Below are 22,584 nucleotides of genomic sequence, written 5' to 3' on the forward strand. Positions count from 1 at the left end.
ACTTGAGACCCGCCCCATGGAGGAGAGCCAACCTCTCACTATTAATGATACTCTGCTATACTCGCAGACAGGAGCCTAGCTTGTCTTCTGAGAAGCTTTATCCAGCAGCTGATGGAAACAGAGGCAGAGACCCACAGCCAAATGATAGGATGAGCTTGAAAAGTCTTGTGGAAGAGTGGGAAGGAGGAAAGAGGGAGCCAGAGGGGCCAAGGGCACCACCAGAAGATCTAGAGTCAATTAACCTGGGTCCATCGGGGCTCACAGAGACTAAACCACCAACCAAAGAGCATGTATGGGCTAAACCTAGACCACCTACACATATATAACAGGTGTGCAGCTTGGTCATCATGCGGATCCCTAACAAGGGAAGTGGGGGCTGTCTCTGATTCTGAATCCTTTTTCCCTAGCTGGGCTGCCTTGTCAGGTCTCTGCTGAAGAGATGTGCTTAGTCCTGCTGAGACTTGAGGTGCCAGGGTGGGTTGATATCCCTTGGGGGGCCTCCCCTTCTCTGAGAAAAAGGAGAAAGGGGATAGAGGAAGGGAACATGAGGGTGGGACTCGAAGGAGAGGAGGAAAGGGGCTGTGGTTAGGCTTTAAAGTGTTTAAGTAAATAAATAAAATTTGAAAAATAAACATCAGCAAACCACAAACACAATTAGAAACCAAAGCACGAGAAAAGTATTTGCAATTTCTGGTAGCACATGATTAATTTGGATGCCTCCAACTGCTGTCATTAATAATATAAGTGGTTTTTGACTTTATAAATAATGTCAAGGCTGTGAAAACAAGAAATCTAATAGACTATCATTGCAACATTAACGCATGCCGTGTTTTCAGAGTGTCCATCCACAGAGAAAAGCATCTCTACTTCTAGAAATCTGAGTGAATGGAGGGTTGTTTGGTTGTTTTTTGTTTATTTTTGGTTTTTTTAGATATATAGGTACAGTATGTTCTTTCCGCGTTAAGGGGGCGGGGGGGATTAAGTGAGGAATTTACCACAGTTTCTTGACTGATCTCCCTACAGGTGGTATGAGGCCTTTTCTAGGCAAAGACAGAAACTGAAAACTCAAGAAGGCCTATCAGCTGTGACTATTTAAATTAAGTTTATTTTATCTTCTTATATTTTATGTGAGGGCTTCGTCTGAATATACATCTCTACACCATGTGCAAGTGTACCCATGAAGTCCAGAAGAGGCATTGGGTCCCCTGGAACTGGAGTTATATAGATGGTTCTGAGCCACCACATGGGTGCTGAGAATTGAACCTGGGTCCTCTGAAAGAGCAGCCAGTGCTGTTAACCACTGAGCCATCTCTCCAGACCCTTCTGCAGTGAATATTTTTAAATAAGATATTTTATCACATTCACTCTAAAACAGAACAGGCTTATACATCTTTAAATACAGAGGATAAGAGATCCTTCTATGCAAGTACAAGGAACTAAGATAAAAAATTGCCAGCACTCACAACAGCCACAAGTGCTAGAGTTTGCTGGCTGTCAACCTAGCTACTGGTCCAATGACTGTGTCTCCAGGGAATCAGGTGGGGAGTGATGGGTGATGAAGCAGGACACCCAACATCCTCTTCTAGCCTTCCAGGCACATAGTCATATACTGCATATACTCACTATGTAGGAGGGCTAATAACTGAGCTATATCTTCAAACCTAACTAGTCTCATTTCTAGAGCAAAGGGGGAAAATGCAGAGATATGAAGAAACAAGAGATAGTTACTTTTACATATGAGAATAAGATAATGATAGATATAAGGAAGTAGAGATTATGTTATGTGAGGTTTATTAAATGTGCATGGGGGGAGAAGTAAAGGGGGTAGGGGTACCCCAGAGAGACAGAAACAGAGACAGGAAGAGTAAGAAGGAAAGTAAAGTAAGAGGGGAGGGGAGGAGGGGACAGAGACAGAAAGGGGTAAGAAAGGAGGACATGTGGACAGTTTGTCCTTTTATATGGCCATGGGCAGGGACACGCCATCGTGGCAGGTAAGCAGTAGCATCACAAGCAGGCAGACAGAAGCAGAATCCTAACACCAGCCCCATCCCAAACCAAAACAAAAGTCGTACCTAAAAATTTAGTCTACATTTTTTTCCAGGGACGATACAGTAGATCAGGAGACCGTGTGAGCATTAATTGTTTAGACAATAATGCATCTAGGGTTTTGTTGCTGCTGCTGTTGTCTTCTTTTGGGGTGTGTGTTAGTATCTATGGAGGACAGGTGTGCTTCTCCATCTTATTTTTTGAGACAGAGTCTCTAACTGATCCTGGAACTCATTGGCCAGAAAAACCCAGGAGGCTTTTTGTCTCTACTCACCCAACAATAGGGTTACATACAGATCCAGGTTCTCAAGCCTAAAAGAAACTCACAAATTGTTCTCTGTGGTGCTTCGGACCATACCAAAGCTCCTCCTGGCCTCCAGACTCAATCCCCATGGTTCTTCTCAGCCAGACCCCTACACTAACCTCTCCAGCACATGGACCTCCCTCCCCTGCAGCTTCTCACTCCTATATAAGCCAGCCATTTGGCCATGCCTGCTCTCTTGGTCCTTTGGTCTTCTCTTTTGGTCCTCATCTCTCACTCCCACAAACCCTCATAGCCAGGTCTATCCTGCTGGCCATGTTTAATATACAGCTTTCCCTTCCTGCTCTGGCTGTACTCTCCCTCAGACATACAATGAAAGCCTTCCCTTAACCATACCTTGAAGCGGTCACACCTTCACTTTACACACATGCCACAATGCCAGGCTTTACATGAGTGTGCGCTGGTAATCTGAACTCAAGTCCTCATGAATAACAAAGATTTTGACCAACTGGGCCATCTCCCCAAAGATGTTTCTAATGAGAGAGAAACAGAGATATAATTGTTAGGCACGGATCGGTTCCTATGCTGGAATTTTCTTTAAAGATGAGGAAGAGAGCAAAACAATATTTTATGATACCTACCATTAAGAAACAGAGTTAAAATTTATTCCTGTTTTTAAAAAATCAGTTATTAAACAAAATTGTTACATGAGAAGAAGAAAAACTGTCCACTCTTTCTAAATGTTTACTAATACAATGAAACATTAAACATAATAAGGGAAAAATTTAATGTTTCTCTCAGCAATTATACATGCCATTGAGAGTCACTGTAATGATTTCATAAATAAAGCTGTGGTTCAGATACTGATGTTCACGTATTTTAAATGTTCTGGTAAACATGAAAAGAACCAATGCAATTATAACAAAATATAATCAATACTGACCACGCAATAATGCAACTGCCTGTAAATATTTGCATCAATCAACTTCTGTAAAACTGCCAAGTGGTTAAATGAATATGTAAAAATTAAAAATACTTAATAAAAAATAGAAATGTGCTAAACAAAAATAAATAAATAGAAGTTTATTTCCTCCCCCCTAAAAAACAAGATAAAAGGACTAGTTAAGAAAAGACTGTTAAGACCTTTCTGAGAAGGCCAACACAGACTTGGAGTGCTTATGCCATCCAACCTGGGGATAAGGGTTGGGGAGAAGTGTTGAAAAGCAAAGGCGGTGGTTTTTAGGCAGTAAAACAGTTCAGAAAGAGCAAACTCACTTCTTGGAGGCTAGCAGGCCTTTTCCAACCAAGACAGGAAGACTGAGAAAACAAAGGCATTGCAATACAGAAAAAATAGAAGTGATTGCATTTTTTTCAAACACGAAGGGCGGGGGAGAAACAAAAGCCGGGCGCAAGAACTGGGTAACAATGCCATCTACTGGTCATAGAAACTTAAATTTAATGACAAGCAAAAACTTCAGTTTTTTGTGTCACTGCTATAAAAAGCAAGGACTAGGGAAGGTAGATGGGATGGGGGGGCGGGGGTAAACGGCACCGGCCTTCCTTAGTCCCGCCCTCGGAGCCATAGCAACAGCAGCAGGAAGTCCGGGACTTAGGAGATGGACAGAGATAGCGAGTCTTTGGATTGGCTAATGCCACCGGTTTGGGTGGCACAGTCGTGAGCATTTTCCTGACTTTGCCTTTGTTCTCTTGTAGTTTCAAGGTTTTTATAAGGCAAGGGGTTCGGGCAGCTGAATCTATCATACCGCCCACACAGCCCCACTTTCGATCAGCTTGTTCATTATAGCACAAGCCCTCCCGCACCCCCTGACCCCGAACACTGCTGACCCTAACAGCCCAATTCCGCGCCCACATTGCTGAGTAGGCTGCTACTTCAGCCTTTCTTTCTCAGGGGTGTTGTGCTCTTTCTCTCAGCATTAGTCCTAAATAAGGAAAGGAAACCATTTTCTCGGGATGTACGTGATTTTCAATTTCTCTGGCCACGAGGTGGCAATATTGTATAGCACAATGAACAAATACACCTCCTCCCCCGCCCTTTGTGTTTTAAAAAAACAGCAGAAACTTGCAGTAGGGATTCTTTTCCTTGCCACTATTAGTGCCAGCCTGGAACTGAGGATAAAATAGACTACTTACTGCTCATTGCCTTTGCTTTTCAAACTGGGATTTTTCTTATGGGCCCACCTTGGCACCCCAGCTATTATCTATTTCAGTTCTCTGTAAGGTCATTTTTTTTTTCAACTATTCCTGAGTTGGAAAACAGAGATATTACATTATGATTCATAACAGTAACAAAATTACTTATGAAGTAACAACAAAAATAATTTTATGGTTGGAGGTCACCACAACATGAGGAGCTGTATTAAAGGGTTGCAGCTTGAGGAAGGTTGAGAACCAGGGCTCTAAAGGGATCAAAGGCAGCACACAAAGACCTATACACCCTTGGTGATCACACCACCAAGCCAGCAAGCAACACTTAACCATCCCTATCTATCACTGTGCTATTCAGAGTACCAAGAAAATGGAATCAACCTAGCTGTAATTGTAAGCAGCAATTAAAACGTGATACACACACACACACACACACACACACACACACACACACACACAGAGTGAGATTTTATTCAGCTGTGAAAAAAAGCGAAATCATGACATTTTCAAGGAAAATGGATCAGACTGGAGATAATAAATCGTGGTAAGCAAAATAAATCAGACACAGAAAGTCAAATATCACACTATGTCTCCTAGGTACACACATATTTATGTTCACATGTGTATGACATGACAGTATAAATGGTGTCTTATGAAATTGGAGGAACACGTGTAAAGTGTGGGAGGAAGGAGAATGCACACACACACACACACACACCCTTCATGAAAACAAAGTACTATTTGGAGACAGGACCACCAGCAGTAGGGGTCTGGTGAGGGGAGAGAGTTGTGGGAGAGGCAAATAAGAAGCATCTAAATGTTTAGGGTGAAGGGGACCAGTGTATAGAGGAACTCAATTTTTTAAAGTTTTTTTAAAAAGAATTTTGTATGGCTACTGTATTTCCACCATTCCCTCTTCGCCCTCCACCTCTGTTTGTGCCCCCTCTTCAACTCATGACCTTTCCCCCTTTATTATCATTACATACATATGTACTCATGTAAACATAAAAATACATAAATAAAATCTGTTGAGTTCACTTAGTGTTGCTCAAATGTATATACTTTTAAGAATAACAACTTGGGCTCGTCCGGTCCCAGGCGCTGAGAGAGCTGCTGGTTACCATGCAACACATGGCCAAGTCCAAGAACCACACCACACACAATCAGCTCGCAAATGGCACAGAAATGGCATCAAGAAATCCCAGTCATAAAGATAGGAATCTCTTAAAGGGGCTGACCCCAAGGTCCTGAGGAACAGGCGCTTCGCCAAGAAGCACAAGAAAGGCCTGAAGAAGATGCAGGCAAACAACGCAAAGGCAATGAGTGCCCTTGAAGAGGCCATTACAGTCCTTGTGAAGCCTAAGGCCACTAAGCCCAAGATGCTAAAGGGCCCCAGCTGCGAACTCAGGTGGCTTGTTTTCATCCCTCATCCCAAGCTCGGGAAGCAGATTCGAAGCTACATGAACAAGGGTCATAGGCTCTGCCAACCTCAGGCCAAGGTTCAAACTAAGGTGAAAGCCACAGCTCCAGCTCTGGCCCAGGCTTCAGCCCCAGCTCAGGCTCCAAAAGCTGCCTAGGCCCCTGTGAAGGCCCCATAGAAAAGGCTTCTGCCAATGTGAAGACAGATGGGCTGGTGTGACACACCTACCTACACACTATTCACAGATGACCAGTGTCCTATGCTGTTTTTACAAATAAACCCGAGGCAAGCTCTGTTTAAAAAAAAAAAAAAAAGGGGGGGTGCTGGAGAGATGGCTCAGTGGTTAAGAGTGCCACTTGCTCTTCCAGAGTTCCTGAGTTCAATTCCCAGCAACCACATGGTGGCTCACAACCATCTATAATGTAACCTGATACCCTCTTCTGCAGATAAAGCACTCATATGCAATAAATAAAATAAATAAATCTTAAAAAAAAAAAAAAGAATAACTAGTTGGGCTTGGATAAACAATTGGGGGGCTGGGGTTCATCACTTGGAAAGACTTACTCTCCTCTCAGCAGTCATTAAATTGCCTTTAGCTCTGCATCTAATTTTGTGGCCTTCTGAAATTTCCCCCATCCACACTAGCATGGTCACTGGTGGTGCCCTTGTTTAGGTCTTGATTAGGTGACCATATTATTGAGACATCATGGGTGCTGATTCCCTGTCACATAGAGAAGGCACATCTCACAGCAGACTTCCGTCCTCAGGCACTTAAAAGCTATCTGCTCACTCTTCCTTCTTAAGATGGTCCCTGAGTCTTAGGTGTAGGGGTTGTATTGTAGATGTATTGATTAGGGCTGGGCACCACACTGTCACTTTTCCTTTGTACTTTTGACTAGTTATAGATCTTTGCAATAATTTTCATCTGCTGTCAAAAGAAGCTTCTACATTTTTCTATGGGTATACAGATAAATATTGAGAATGCAGTTAAATATTATACCACTTTAGGAAACTGACAGTAGTAGGCTGTCCTCCAGGTTCCATGGCTTTATCAGCCATCAATAAATAGCTAGCTAAGTCTATAATAATAGGCATGAAATCCCTCCTATTGAGTGAGCCTCAAGTCCAACTAGGTAGCATTTGGTTACACGCAAGATATGTGCCACTACTGAACCTTTGAATCTTTCTGGCCATTCACATACCTGATAGGCTTTACATCCGGTAGGATTGTTGATTACTTTTCTCCCATGGCAGTTCTTTCTGATACTATGAGAGCCAGCCATAGAGAAGAGGTTATCAGGTCATCCAGCTCAATTCCTCTGGGTCTCCAGTCTGAAATATGTGTTTTCTTCAGCAATAGGAACTTACGTTAAAGTCCTGGAGGCCTCCAAGGAAAATAGTAATGCTCTATATTGTTTGGAGAGGTCTCTTAGACCACCCTGAGCCAAAACTCAAAAGGAGGAGGAAAACAATCTTTTTAATATATTTAACACTTTGTGGTAACATTGCACTTTTGGAGGGAGAGTATGAATACAAACTCCTACTACGATAATGTACAGTTGAGTGTCCTGTATTTAGAGAAATTGCACAGTTAGCACAGAGCGTGATGGATAAGCCTCTTCACTTTCTTCATCATGGGACCTGTCCCAGCTACATATGTGTGCACTAATAGTTTTCTTTTTAAGCATATATACAAATAGATAGTTGGTAAAACTAACATGCTACTTAAAAATGCAACTTAACTCCAGTCAGATAAGCAGGTAGGCTGACTGCAAACCTTCACCTCTCCCTCCATTCCTCCAAGGAGAATGCCCCAGTCTCATCTCCAGCTCTGCACCAGACCCTCTGCTGTCTCTGCTGTGCCCCGGCCCCCCGCCCTCCCCGACAAATGCTGTCTGCCCTCAGGGTATGAATTAAGGGAACACCCTGCTTCCCCCTTCTGTGAAAGCCCTCCATGCCCATTCTTAAGTGTCAGGTCCCAATACCCAAAACCACATATTACATAAAGGCCTCATCCTCCACACCTATCAGGACCCCAGAAGATTTTCCACAGACAGCACACTCTCCTAAGATCGAGAGAGTGAACAGAAACCAAGAAACAAAACCCCCACCCAACAAAGACAATAGCAGACATCAGCATCTAGAAGTACACTCTTCCCATCCCAGATGCCAAGACAGCAGCATAAAACCTCAATCAACAACAGGCAGAACAGTCTGCTGCACTACAGCCCAGTAGGCCTTACCATAGCCTTTGTACACAAGATAAAGGTCCTTAAAGAGGAAATGAACCAATTCCTTAATGAAATCAAGGAAAACACAAACACTGGAAAGAAAGAAAAATGATTCAAGATCTGAAGTAAGTGGCAACAGAATAAATGAAACCAAAACTGAGGAATATTTGGAAATGAAAAATTTAGGAACTCAAATAAGAACTACAGACCAAGTTTCACCAATGCAATACAAGAGATGGAAGAAAGAATCTCAGGTACTGAAGATATGACAGAAAAAATGAATACATTGGTCAAAAAAAGTTAAATCTAAAAAACTCCTGCTGGCACAAAACATCCAGGAAATCTGGGACACTATAAAAGACTAAATCTAAGAACAGGAATAGAAAGAAAAAAAAAAGTCCCAGGTCAGTGGCACAGAAAATATTTTCAACAAAATCATAAAAGAAAATTTCCCTAAACTAAAGGAGATGCCTATCAATGTACAAGAAGTTTACAGAACACCAAATGGAAGGAACTAGAAAAGTCCCCTCAAGACATAATAATGAAAACACTAGATGTAGTAAAAAAATAAAAACTATTAAAAGCATCAATATACAAAATTCTCTACCAATGAATTAAAAATAATCTTATTTGTGAGTAACAGGGCCTTGAGATGAGGAGTAGACTCAATAATCCACTTTTTGTCCTATCATTCCTATATATTTCTATATTCCCCCTTCTTTCTTTTCAAGCCCTATCTCCAAACCTAAGAAATAAAGATAAAAGAAAAGACAGATAGCCCTGAGTCCAACCTCATTTTCTCTCTGATTATCTCTCTGAATATGACCAATAGTAACTTATAACCAACCTCCAATGAAAACAAACATCTATAACCCAAGACAGCAACCAAAAACCTGCCCAAGCCCCCTTAAGGGAAATGGGGCATCACTCCCTTAAGGGACCCAAATAAAATTGCAGAAGATGGTAAAACAAGCTAGTAGTACCATTTGTGGTTCAGTTTCTAAATGTTAAGACATTTCAGGCTAAATAGAAGTCTTGTGTGGGACAGTCTGGAATGCTGGACCAATTGGTACTGGAAGTTTTCTTCCAAGCTGTCCTGGGAGCTGTCTTGTTCTGATGAGGCACAGAAACTAAAGCACTTGGGGCTGGAACATGAAGAATGCAGGATGTCAGTGCCCAGCATGCTGAGAGAAATTAATCCTGTCAAGTCTGATCCAGGGTCAGTGTCCAGTTCTTTTGTTCTGAAAACATTATGATTTCTCACAAGCATTACAGAGTACTAAAAGTTTAAATGTATGAGGTGTGCTAGAAGCACAAAACAATTAAGGCTCGTTCTCTGCTCTTTGTATGAGCAGAAGAAAGACATCTGTAAATCTTTATTCATGCAATTCAAAGAATGACATCTAAATATGTCACAGGAATTCTTTGACCAACAAGAAGCTTTGGCTATGCCTAGACATTCATGTCTCATCCACTCCCAGAGCTATCCCCATGTAGTAGGATTAGCAATATAAGTTGCTTGTTCTGCAGTTTGAATTCTTTACATCCCAATGGTAGCCCCCTCCCTCATCCCCTCTCCTGCCCTGCCCTAGTCCTCAGAAAGGGGAGCCTTCCTTCCCTAACATCTGACCTCTGCCTCTCAAGTCTCATCTGTACTACCTATAACCTCTTCCTCTGTGGCCTGGCAAGGTCGTCCAGCCAGGGGAAAGTGATCAATGGGGGCCAGAGTCCATGTCAGAAATAGTCTCTACTCGCCATATTGTGGGAGCCCCATGGAGACTGTGCTGCCTATGTACTACATCTAAGCAGAGTGTCTAAGTCATCGCCATGCATAGTCCTCAGTTGGTACATCAGTCTCTGAAGCAACCTCCTCCTTCACCCGGATATATTAAATGTATATTCCTTTTATTATTTATCCACATTACTTCCTGATTGTTATCCCCTCCCTCTTATCTTCCCATTCCACCCTCCCTCCCCTTTCTGTCCTGTTCCCCTCCCCTAGACCTCTGATGGGGAAGCCCTCCTACAAGAATTTCTGGCCACAGCCTATTATGTCTCATCAGGATAGCCTGCATCCCCTTCCTCTGTGTGCCCACTAGGCAATCTTGCCAAGGGGCAGTGACCAAATTGTGAGCACTGGGGAGCACATGTCAGAGGTTCAGCAGCAGTCCTCCCTCCCCCACACCTGGAGAATTACTTTTATTATTTTAAAGATTAACAATGAGACAGGTTAACTCCTGGCAACAGCCAGTCTACCTCAAAGATGATGAGCATCAAAGAACTTCTTTACGGAGATCCCTTCAAATGTGATGTTTTTAGGTCTAGAAAAATGTTTTAAGTTGATAGAGATGAGATATGATAGATATTGATCTAAATTCAGAATTTTAGACTCACTAAGATAGGAAAGATGTTTTCTTCAAGGTTGCTAAATGCAAATAGCCAAAACACTATGAATGGAACATTAATATAATTCTTGATTGTTTTGTGGTTCTTCTTGCTGTATGTAGTTTATTTTATATGTGTAATAATATGAATGTTTAAGTAAAAAAATTTAAAAAGTAAGAAAGGAAAGATATTTGATCATAGGGTAAAATAGTTTTAATGTATGTTAGTATTCTATTTACAACAATATTATTAAGAGTTCTGAGTCTATGTTTATCACGGGGAAAACAGAATATTAAAAGCTGCAAGGGGGGAGACCAAGACAGCAGCACCCAGGGTGTACTGAGTGTAGTGAACAGAGGATCAGAGGCTGTGAAATCGACTGAAGGGAAGGGGTTGGGAAAGATCACAACCAGCTCTCCTCTCCCATCATGGCTGGATGGCCCCGGGTTCAGGAGTCACAACCTTGAGTACCTACACTCCTCCAAATACTCCAGTGGACATAGCAGGCCCCTTGGGGGAACAGATTGGAGCAGCAGCAAAACAGAGTCCGGAGAGCTGAGTTGGACATGGGCTACAACCCACATTAGCTGCAGTCTAGATAAGGCCCCTGGGACAACTGAGTGGCTTTGGACTTGGATCTCTCTCTGCCTACCCACAGCTTACTAGCCTGGACCATCTGGGACACTGAGAAGATGCAAAGGTGAGTTGGGTGCAGGTAACAACGCCCATCAGCTGATAACCCGTAAGTGACCTGTGCGACACCCCAGCAAGCGGCTCTGAGCTTGAATCTCTCTCTGCCTGACCACTGCTTACCAGTCTTCCATGCTCATGGATCGAGAGGATCAGTATAGTAAAAATGGCCATCTTACCAAAAGCAATCTACAGATTCAATGGAATTCCCATCAAAATTCCAACACAATTCTTACAGACCTTGAAAGATCAATCCTCAACTTCATATAGAAAAACAAAAAAACAAGAATAACTAAAACAATTCTGTACAATAAAAGATCTTCCAGAGGAATCTCCATCCTGGATCTCAAGCTGTACTATAGAGCAACAGTAACAAAAACAACATGGTAATGGTATAGAAAGGTTGGTTGATGAATGGAATCAAATGGAAGACCAAGAAATAACCCACACACCTATGGACACTTGATTTTTTACAAAAATGCCAAATATATACAATGGAAAAAACGTAGCATCTTCAACAAATGTTGGTTTATCTGGATAGCTACATTAAGAAAAATGCAAATACATGCACACTTATCACCCTGCACAAAACTAAAGTCCAAATGGATTAAAGATCTCAACATAAAACCAAACATACTAAATCTGTTAGAAGAAAAAGTGGAGAAAAACGTTTAACACATTGGCACAGGATACAACTTCTTGAATGGAACACCAACAGCCCAGGCTCTAAAATCAACAATAAAACTAAAAAGCTTCTGTAAGGCAAAGGAAACAGTCAACAAAATGACAGCCTACAGACTGGGAAAAGATCTTCACCAACCCTATATTCAACAAAGGCTTAATAGCCAAAACATATAAAGAACTCAAAAATTTAAAAACCAACAAACCAAATAACTCAATTAAGAAATGGGTTTCAAAGCTCAGCATGGTGGCACATGCCATGAATCCCAGCACTCTGGAGGCAGAGGCAGATGGATCACTGTGAGTTCAAGGCCAGCCTCGTCCAGGACTGTGGGCCTTTGTCTGTAGGTGGAAGACACTCCCTTCCTGGTAAGCTTCATGCTAGGAAATAGGCTGGTGTACTCCCTGCTGACAACAGTCCACAAGACCCTAGACAAAATGTGTTAAAAGGCTAGTTCATTGCAGAGACAGATTCAAAGCAAATCACATAGACTTTAGGCTAAAAGGTGTCAAAAGCTGGCTCTTTAAAGAAACATTCATTGAAGCTGCCCTGGATCAATCCCAGAGGCAATATGACTCCTGCAATTTATATACCCTTGGCTTAAAACCCAGGGGTCTTGGGGTAGGGTCATCCCCCTCTCCCTCTCTCTCTCTCTGTCTTTTCCTCTCTCCCTCTGTCTGCCTGTCTGTCTGTCTCTCTCTCCCTGTCTCTCCCTGTCTCTCTCTCTCTCTCTCTCTGTCTCTCTCTCTCTCTCCTCATGCATACTCTCCATGTGTACTCTCATTTCTCCTTTTGTCCCAGGTCCCTGGCTTTGTCTCTCTTTTATCTTTAAGTTGAATAGAACTTCAGTGAATTAAAACCTAGCTCTTTGACTCTCAGCTGTTTTTATTTTGACCAAGTGTCAGCTATATGGCCTTTTCTCAAGTATGAGGCTCCCTTCCCCCAGCTAGAAGGGGCAAGGACTCCCAGTGTCTCAATATGGCTAAGTGCACAACCACACTGTTCAAGTTAGGGGATCTGACTGGAAACCTCCCTCCCTGCCTAGGAGACCTTCCTTAACATCAGATCTCGAGATAGAGCCTTACTCAGCTAGCCTTGAGAATGCTGAAGAAAACTCTGTGCCTGGGCTGAAGAAAACTGCTACCAGATTCTCAGCCCAGCATCCCAGAAAAAGAATCCATACAGTATAGACAAGGCTATCACAGAGAAACCCTGTCTTGAATGAAAGGAAGGAAGGAAGGAAGGCAGGCAGGCAGGCAGGAAGGAAGGAAGGAAGGAAGGAAAAAAGAAAGAGGCTACAGAGCTAAACAGAGAATTCTCAACAGAGGAATATCAAATGGCTGAGAAACACCTAAAGAAATGCTCAACATCCTTAGTCATCAGGGAAATGCAACTCAAAACGACTCTGAAATTCCATCTTATACCTATCCGAATGGCTAAGATAAAAAACTCAAGTGACAGCACATGCTGGTAAAGATGTAGAGAAAGGGAAACACTCCTTCATTGCTGAGAGTGCAAACTTGTACAACCAGTTTGGACATCAATCTGGCGCTTTCTCAGAAAATTGAGAATAGTGCTACCTCAAGACCCAGCTATATCACCTCTGGATGTACACCCAAAAGATGCTCCACCACACAAAAAGGACATGGACATTTGCTCAACTATGTTCATAGCAGCCTTATCCGTATTAGCCAGAATCTGCAAACAACCTACATGTCCCTCAGTGGAAAAATGGATAAAGAAACTGTGGTACATTTACACAATAGAATGCTACTCAGATATTAAAAACAAGGAAATCTTGAAATTTGCAGGCAAATGGAACTAGAAAAGAACATCCTAAGTGAGGTAACCCAGCCCCAGAAAAGACACACATGGTATATACTCACTTATAAGCAGATATTAGCCACATAATACAGAATAACTACACTACCACACAGAGATTGAAACATCAACCAAGGACCATGCATGGTGAGGACCTAGACCCTCTGCTCAGATGTAGTAGATAGGCAGCACAGTCTCCTTGTGGATCCCACCATATGGGGAGTAGGGACTACCCTGACATGGAGTCTGGTCCCCCAACAATGATCACTTCCCCCCTGGCAGGCCAGCCTTGCCAGGCCACAGAGGAAAAGGACACAGGTAGTACAGATGAGACTTGATAAGCTGAGGTCAGATGTTAGGGGAGGAGGGCTCCCCTTTCTGAGGACTAGGGGAGGGAGAGAGAGGGCATGAGGGAGAGGATGGGATTGGGAGATGATGAGGGAAGGGGCTATAATCGAGATGTAAAGAAAGCAAACTGCAGAACAAGCAGGTCACTTATATTGCTAATCCCACTACATGGGAATAGCTCTGAGACTGGCTAAGATACGAATGTCTATGCATAGACAAGGCTTCATGTTGGTCACAGATTCTCTATGACTTATTAGATGCCATTCTTCATATGGCATGAACAGAGATTTACAGATGTCTTTCTTCTGCTCATACAAAGAGCAGAGAACCAGCCTTAATTGTTCTGTGCTTCCCACACACCTCATACATTTGAATGTTTAGGACTCTGTAACGCTTGTGAGAAATTGTATGTTTTCAGAACAAAAGAACTGGACACTGATATTGGATCAGACCTGATAGGATTCATTCCTCTTAGCACGCTGGACACTGATATCCTGCATTCTTCATGTTCTACCCCTAAGTGCTTCAGTTGCTGCTACCCATCAGAACAGGACAGCTCCCAGGACAGCTTGGAAGAAAACTTCCAATCCCAATTGGTCTAGCATTTTATACTGTCTCATACAGGACATCTATTAAGCCTGCAATTTCTGTTTTTTTTTAAGATTTATTTATTATTTATACAGTGTTCTGCCCCCTGTGCACCTGCCTGCCACAAGAAATCACCAGATCTCATTACAGATGGCTATGAGCCACCATGTAGTTGCTAGGAATTGAACTCGGGACCTTTGGAAGAGCAGACAGTGCTCTTAACCTCTGAGCCATCTCTCCAGCCCAAGCCTGGAATTTCTTAACATTAGAAACTGAACCACAAATGGTACTCCAAGCTTGTTTAACCATTTTCCCCAATTTTATTTTGGCCCCTACAAAGGTATTATTCATCCCAAATCAGCTGGAAAAAATAAGAGAAAGATGCCCCATTTCCCTTAAATGGGGATGGGTAGGCTTTTAGTTGCTTGGGCTATAGATGTTTATTTTCATTGGGAGTTGGTTATAAGTTATTATTGTTCTTATTCAGAGAGAAAACAAGGTTGGACTCTGGAATATCTCTCTTTTCCTTTATCTTACATTCTTAGGCATGAAGATAGGGGCTGAAAAGAAAGAAGGGGAATATAAAAAAGTAGATTATTGAATCTAGTCCTCAACATAAGGCCTTAATTGTTACTCACAAATAAGGTTATCTTTAATTCATTGGTAGAGATTTTTTTGAGAATTTTTATATTGATGCAAAATACGCTTAATTTTGATACATTGGTATACAATTCAAATTTAAGATTACTCTTCATATACTTTACTCTAATATGAGGTATTGTACCCATTCAACTCAAATATAATATAAGGTTTACTTCCAATAATTTGAAGGTGCTATTGCATGCTGTTTAGGATAATAATACAGGTTAATTATTAGTTGATCAAATCATGGCCATGTCAATTACTAGTCTAATTTTATAACAAGATAAGGCAAAATAGATAAGGTCTTCAAAAACCTCAGAGACTTACAGAATATGGCATTTAACTCCTGACAACACCCAGCCTACCTCAAAGAACATGAAAGAACCTCCTTATGGAGATGGCTTCAAATATGGCAAACCATCCACTGTGCAAATGGTCCTTGTTTTGGCCACAGACAGAATTCTGCCTAAAAACAGGCAAGCTTAGACACAGGCAGAGTCGATGGCCAAACTCTGCCAAGAGAGGGTAAGTAAGTCCTCAATAGTTCCTGCCTCACAAATTTGTCAGTCAGATATACTGGGCCAGAAGGCTGAAGGTAATGCTCCAACGTTTTGGGCGATTGTCTAGGCAGCAAACTGTCTGTCATTTTTTCATTTTGGAAGTTGCTAACCTGTACTTCCTGTTTACTCAGGTAATTAATTTTATTCCTTCTCAAGTCTCTGATGGGGTTGAAGAACAGATAGTTTAGTTTTACAATTGAGCTTAGTTGTTTAGGGTCAAGATGTTTATAGGACTAGATAGATATTTTAAGTTGATAAGATATGAGATATGATAGATGTTGATTTACATTCAGAATTTCAGACTCATCAAGATAGGAAATATGTTTTCTTCAAGGCACCAAATACAACTAGCAAAACACTAAGAATGTAACATTTATTTAATTCCTGATTGTGCCATGGTTCTTCTTGCTGAAGGTAGTTTATTGAATATATGTATAATAATATAAATGTATATGTAAAAAAAAGAAAAATAATAAAAAAATTTTAAACTGCAAGGGAAAAAGACCAAGTTACATATAAAGGTAGACCTGTTCGAATTATATCTGACTTCTCAATGGAGACTCTAAAAGCCAAAAGGGCCTGGATGGATGTGCTATAGACTCTAAGAGACCACAGCTATCAGCCTAGACTACAACCAATCATCATAGAGAAACTAAGATATTCTGTGATAAAAACAAATTTAAGCAATTTCTGTCTGCAAATGCAGCCCTATAGAAGGAGCTAAAAGGAAAAAACAATCTAAAGAAGTTAACTGTATTCAAGAAAACACAGGAAATAAATAATCCCAGACCAGCAAAATCAATGAGAACACACACACACACACACCACCACCAACAACAACAATGAACAGAATCAAAAATCACTAGTCATTGTTATCTCAGAATCAGTGGCCTCAATTCCCCAATAAAAACACACAGATTCACAGAATGGATTAAAACGCAAGATCCAGCCTTCTGCTGCATCCAAGAAACACATCTTAATACTAAGGATAGACATAAAGGGTTGAAAAATGATATTCCAAGCAAATGGACCTAAAAAACAAGCTGGTATAGCCATTTTAATATCTGAGAAAATAGACTTCAACCCAAAACTAATCAGAAGAGATGAGGAAGCACACTACACACTCATCAAAAAAAGAAAACCCACCATGAGGGCATTGCAATTCCTAACATCTATGCCCCAAATTCAAGGGCACCCAAGTTATAAAAGAAACGCTACTACAGCTTACATCACAATTTGACCCTCACACTGATAGAGGATGACTTCAATACCCAACTCTCAACAATAGACAGGGCATCCAGACAACAACTAAACAGAGAGATATACTGAAGCCAACAGATGTTATAAACCAAATGGACATAACAGATGTCTACAGAACATTTTACCCAAACATAAAAGAATGTACCATCTTCTCTGCACCTCATGGAACTTTCCCCAAACTGACCACATAGTCTGACACAAAGCAAGTCTCAATGAGACCAGAAAATTGAAATTACTCCATGCATCCTATCAGATGACCACAGATTAAAGATGAATATCATCAACAACAGAAACAACAGAAAGCTTAGAAGCTTGTGGAAACTGATCAACTCTCTATGAGTAAAAAATGGGCCAAGACAGAAATCAAGAAAAACATTAAACACTTTCTAGAACTCAGTGAAAATGAATGCACAACATATCTAAAACTATGGAACGCAATGAGGGCAGTTCTGAGAGGCAAGTTCATAGCACTACACACCTATATAAAAAAAATTGTTGAGATCTTAGACTAGCAACTTAACAGCGCAACTGAAAGCTCTAAAACAAAAAGAAAAAAAAATCACATCCCAGGAGCAGATAGCAGAAAATAAGCAAACTCAGGGCCGGAATCAATAAAGTAGAAACAAACAAAAAACTGATACAAAAAATTTGGTGAAAGAGTTGATTCTTTGAAGAATCAGTATGATTAACAAACTCTCATACAGATTAACTAGAAGGTGGAGAGAGAATATCCAACTTTAAAAAATTTAAAATGGAAAGAGGGACAGAAAAACAGACGCCAAGGAAATCCAGAGACTCACAAGGTCATACTCTACAAAGCTGTACTCCAGCAAATTGGAAATCTAAAGGAAATGGGTCTTTTCACCAATATATATCATTTACCAAAGTTCAATCCGGGTCAGATAAGCCACCAAAACAAGCCTATAAACCCTAGGGTAATAGAAACAGTCATTAAAAGGAAAAAAAAAAGGCTCAGGGACAGATGATTTTGGTGGAGAATTCTATCAGACTGACAAAGAAGAGCTAATGTCAATACTCCACAAAATATTCAACAAAATAGAAACTGAGGAGACACTGCCCGATTCATTTGTCAAGGCCATGACTACCCAGATACTCAAACCACATAAAGACCCAACAGAGAATTACAGAACAATTTCCCTTATGACCATGCATGCTAAAATATCTGCAAACTGAATCCAAGAACACATCTGCTATGATCAAGTAGGCTTTATCCTAGAGATGCAACGATGGTTCAACATGCATAAATCAATAAATGTAATCCATCCTATAAAGAAACTGAAAGACAAAAGTACAGGATTATCATTCTAGATTCAGAAAAAGACTTTGACAAAATGCACTTCCCCTTCATGATAAAAGTCGAGAAGAGGGGCTGGAGAGATGGCTCAATGGTTAAGAGCACTGGCTGCTCTTCCAAAAGTCTTGAGTTCAATTCCCAGCAACCACACACACTGTGGCTCACCACATAATAAGATCTGGTGCCCTATTCTGGTACAAAACACTGTACCAAATACATAATAAATAAATACATCTTTAAAAAAAAAAGTCCAGGAGAGATTACAGATTCCAGGGCAAATACTTGAACATAATAAAAGCTGTTTACAGCAAGTGAATAGCCAACATTAAATTAAATGGAGAGAAACTCAAAGCAATTCCACTAAAATCAGGAACAAGACAAGGCTATCTACTCTCCCATACCTATTCAATATAGTATTTGAAGTTCTAGCTAGAGCAGTAAGACTGAAGGACTTAAGGAGATCAAGGGGATACAAAATGGAAAGGAAAAAAAAAATCTAAGTATCTTGATTTGCAGAAGATATGATAACATACATAAGTGGCCTGAAAAATTCCACCAGGGAACTCCTGCATCTGATAAATAGCTTCATCACTGTGGCTGGATACACAATTAACTCGCAAAAATCAGAAGCCCTCCTACATTCAAAAGACAAATAGTCTGGAATGAAATAATGGAATCAGCACCTTTCACAATAGCCTCAAATAATATAAAATATCTTGGGATATCCCTAACCAAGCAAGTGAAAGAGCTGTATGATAAAAACTTCAAGTCATTGAAGAGATCAGATGACAGAAAGATTTCCAATGCTCATGGATGAGTAGGATTCATAAAATAAAAATTAAAAAAAAAGGCATCCCAACAAACTGTAGCAAACTGTAGTTTCGGGGCAATTTCCATCAAAATTCCAACACAGACCTTGAAAGAACAATTTTCTGCCCAGGATAGCTAAAAACAACCCTGAACAATAAAAGAACTTCTGGAGATCTCAGCACTCCCAATTTCAAGTTGTGCTGCAGAGTTATTGTAATAAAAACAGCATGGTATTGGCACAAAAACAGACATGTTGGTCAAAGGAATGGAACTTAAGACTCAGACATAAAACCACATACCTACAGACATCAGAATTTTTGATAAAGAAGCCAGAAATACACACTGAAAAAAAGACAGCATCTTCAATAAATGGTGCTGGTCAACCTGGGTGGCTGCATGCAGAATAATCCAGACTCCACTCCAAATGGATCAAAGACCTCAATGTAAAACCAGACATACTGAGTATGCTGGAAGAGTAAGTGGAGAATAGCCTTGACTACATTGGCACAGGAAAGACTTTCTGAACAGACCACTAGCACAGGCACTAAGATCAACTGTTAATAAAAGGGACCTCATGAAACTGAGAAGCTTCTGCAAGGCAAGACAACTTCACTTGCCAAAAAAAGGCATCCTACAGAATGGGAAAATGTTTTTACAAACTACACATCTAATAGGGGGTTAATAACCAAAATATATAAAGAATTCAAGAAACTAGATATCACAAAAACAAATAACCCAATTTTTAAAATGGGATATGTATCTATAACCCAAATTCTCAAAAGAAGAATCTCAAATGGCTTAGATCCTGATATTCTTAGGCATCAGGGAGATGCAAATCAAAACTACTTCGAGTGTGGGAACCGAGATCCAGGAGAGGGTGAGAGAGATAAGAGTCACCAACCCGGGAAACACTCTCCAGAGATCAGCATCAGTGCAGATCTATCCTTATTGCACAGCAGCAAGCATATTTATACAGCCTGTGGACAATGGGGAGTTGACACGAGCTCTGGGTAGCCACCCATCCCACTGTCGGTATGGGGAGGCGCCAGGACTGCCAGTACCTGAGGGAACTTCCAGGCAGATGGTGAAAGCAGGTACCCCCCTGTTCCAGGCCCAATCTGAGGGCCAGTGGAGATGAGAACGCTTACTACTGAGTGGTATGGAGGCCCCCCTCACCATCCACCAGTCCCCACCATCTTATACATGTCAGAATGGCTAAGATCAATACAACATAAGACAGCTTATACTGGCAAGGATGTGACACAAGAGGAATGCTCATCCATTGCTGATGGGAGTGCAAACTTGTACAGCCACTAGGGAAATCATTGTGGAAGTTCCTCAAAAAGCTGGAATCAATCCACTTCAGGACCCAGCTATACTACTTTTGAGCATATACCCAAAGGATGCTTCATCCTACACAATAGACACTTGCTCAACCATGTTCATTACTGCTCCATTCATAATAGGCAGAATCTGGAAACAACCTAGACATCCCTCAACAGAAGAATGGATAAAGAAAATGTGGTGTGGTACATTTACACAATGGAATACCACTCGACCATTAAAAACTTGACATCATAAAATTTGCAGGCAAATAGATGGAACTAGACAAAAAAAAAATCATCCTGAGGTAACCCACACTCAGAAAGATGAGTACAGTATGTTTTCATTTATATGTGGATATACATTAGCTGTGAAGGCAATGATAACCAAGTTACCATCCACAGAACCACACAGGGTAGAGTAAAAGACTAGAGGAAACAGACCTTGCTAGAAAAGAAAAATAGAATAGATAGCTATGGATAGATGGGGAGGCTAGACTGGTAGGATCAAGTGGGGAAGCGAAGGGGAGCAGGTAGTGCGGGAGGAAATACAGGGAGAGATAGCGATCATCCTGGGGCATTGGAGGGGCAAGTATGGAGATGTAATTCAGTAGACACTTCCTATATGAAGGCAATCTAAGTAGAATTGAAAATAATGAGAGAGACAGTCTCTTGTCACCAAAGGAAGCTTCCAGTTTGAGGATTAGGTTACATTTAGTTGAGTTGTTGGCCAAACGGGTGCCCTGGGAATCCTCAAACTATCCAGGCTGTTGCCAAGACTATAGGATGCTCTCCACAAACTGACAAGGCCCTACTGCTGAAGGCAGCACATACCCAACTCATCCAACATAGAGAGGTCGAGCTGGTGCCCACATAGAGCCTTCATCCCTGTGTTTCAGTGTCTTTGGTACAGAATGCTTTCAAAAGAGAAACATTAAAAAGCCACAAACCCTTTATCTACAATGGTGTCCTGCATCCAAAAAAAAAAAAAGAAAAAGTCACTCTAAAGATATACAGTGGGCTGGGCATGATGGTGCACACCTTAATCCCAGGATTAAAGGCAGCTGGATCCCTGTGAGTTCAAGGCCAGCCTGGTGTACCTAGTGAGTTCCATCCAGTCCAGCCAGAGTCACATCATAAAACACTGTCTCAAGAACAACAGGTAACAACAACAACAACAACAAAAAAAAAAACAAAAAAAAAACAAAAAAAAAAAACCACGTGTACTACTTTTCCTTTAATGCGATACTGTACTTTTTGTTTCAACTCCTCCCACACACCTGTCTCTCTCTTTCCGGAGTATGCCAAACCCTAAGAATGCTTTCTCTGATACTTTGGGATTCCTTATGCTTGCTCTAAAGCCTTTCTCTCTCTCCCTTGTCACCATGTATCTGACCACCATGTTGCTGAAATTAAGCAGCAATGGCCTTTCCCCCACCCCTTCCCCACCAGGCAGCTTCAGAGATTTACTGCTTACCGACCTTGGGGGAGGAGGGTCTTTTAACCTATAACAAAATTATCTTCCAGCTTAAAAATGTAACTTAAGATCATTAATTAGAATTAAGCCAGGGACGCATGTGGTGGCACATGCCTATAATCCCAGAAAGAAGATTGAGCCACTTGGGCTATAAAACCAGATCTCTAGCAGAGCGCAGCAGCACACACCTTTAATCCCAGCACTCGGGAGGCAGAGGCAGGCGAGGTGCTGTGAGTTCGAGGCCAGCCTGGTCTACAAAGAGAATCCAGGACAGCCAAGGCTATACAGAGAAACCCAGTATATAATAATAATTATTTTTTTAAAAGCCAGATCTCCATTTCAAAACAAAAAAGAATTAGTTAAGAATTGGGATTCTTTTTTTTTTTTAATCATATTCACTTTTATCATATAATCTAATTTTGAGTCATCTTTAACTTCCAGGCTAACGCATGTCTTAGGTTAAACTCAACTGTCTATTCTCCAGAAGACAGTGTATGCTTTGTATCAGCATCCAATATATGGTAGTTTTTCTCACAATGACACACACTCCTGCCAGGAG

At 41.1% G+C, this 22,584-nt stretch overlaps 1 protein-coding gene across 2 annotated transcripts in view; it reads right to left on the minus strand.

Annotated features, from left to right (window-relative positions):
• LOC127184827 (protein FAM156A/FAM156B-like) overlaps positions 1-22,584 on the minus strand; it is a 90,265-nt gene that overhangs the window by 66,400 nt on the left and 1,281 nt on the right. Inside the window, exons 2-3 of one of the 2 annotated variants that reach the window (XM_051141220.1) lie at positions 4,460-4,570; positions 2,705-2,841 (exon numbers count right to left, since the gene is read on the minus strand). The gene's annotated coding sequence lies outside the window, so the exon portion shown is untranslated. Of the gene's footprint in view, positions 1-2,704; positions 2,842-4,455; positions 4,571-22,584 lie in introns of both variants that reach the window. The other variant, XM_051141219.1, reaches the window with a different exon arrangement.

Source organism: Acomys russatus, chromosome X (assembly GCF_903995435.1).
Source record: "Acomys russatus chromosome X, mAcoRus1.1, whole genome shotgun sequence".
In the NCBI taxonomy this organism is placed as follows: domain Eukaryota; kingdom Metazoa; phylum Chordata; class Mammalia; order Rodentia; family Muridae; genus Acomys; species Acomys russatus.